This window comes from Phyllostomus hastatus, unplaced genomic scaffold (assembly GCF_019186645.2).
Source record: "Phyllostomus hastatus isolate PE091 unplaced genomic scaffold, TTU_PhHast_1.1 phas_contig_86, whole genome shotgun sequence".
NCBI classification, from domain to species: Eukaryota; Metazoa; Chordata; class Mammalia; order Chiroptera; family Phyllostomidae; genus Phyllostomus; species Phyllostomus hastatus.
Window position 1 is genome coordinate 88,337,290 of NW_025333977.1, and position 635 is coordinate 88,337,924.

At 35.6% G+C, this 635-nt stretch overlaps 1 pseudogene; it reads left to right on the top strand.

Annotated features, from left to right (window-relative positions):
• The first annotated feature begins 211 nt into the window (after positions 1–211).
• On the top strand, positions 212–325 carry LOC123827598 (annotated as a pseudogene).
• Positions 326–635: the final 310 nt, after the last annotated feature.

A 635-nucleotide genomic window follows, 5' to 3' on the forward strand; every position in this document is an offset into this window, starting at 1 on the left:
TACTAGACTCTTATTCAAAGTCTTCTTTAGAGGTCCTCAGACAGCAGAGGTCTGGATTTGTGATCTTGCTGTTAATTTACCGAATAACCAACAGATGTCTTTCTCTGTCTCTGTTTCCTTCTCCAGTTAAGGAAGGTAACAACTATCTCCATTCTCTCAGACATATCAAAGGATTAAATATGTTGTGAACAGTATTAAAATAGAGTTTATAGTGCTCACTTTGGCAGCCCAGATACTAAAAATTGGACTGATTCAGAGAAGATTAGCATGGCACCTGTGCAGGATGTCACACAAATCAATGAAGCGTGTGATAAAAAAAGTTTATATTTTATTACATAACAATCCCATGAATATAACGACATCATGACAGTAGCTAACTTTTACTACAGGTACATACAGTGGGAAGTTTTTGTTGCTGTTTTAGTCAGCCTCACTATTTGTCATCACCATATTGATTTTAGTCTGAAAAGCCAGATTCTCAAAAACAGAACCATGAAATTTAATTCAAAATAGTAACACTTGTGGCCCTGACAAATCTTTAAGAATTAGAAACTAGGTAGAAATATGCCTCTGGAAAAATCTCTTTTCTTAGATTTTAGTGTTTCAGTTCCAGAGCCTAGTTGCCATCAGTTGCA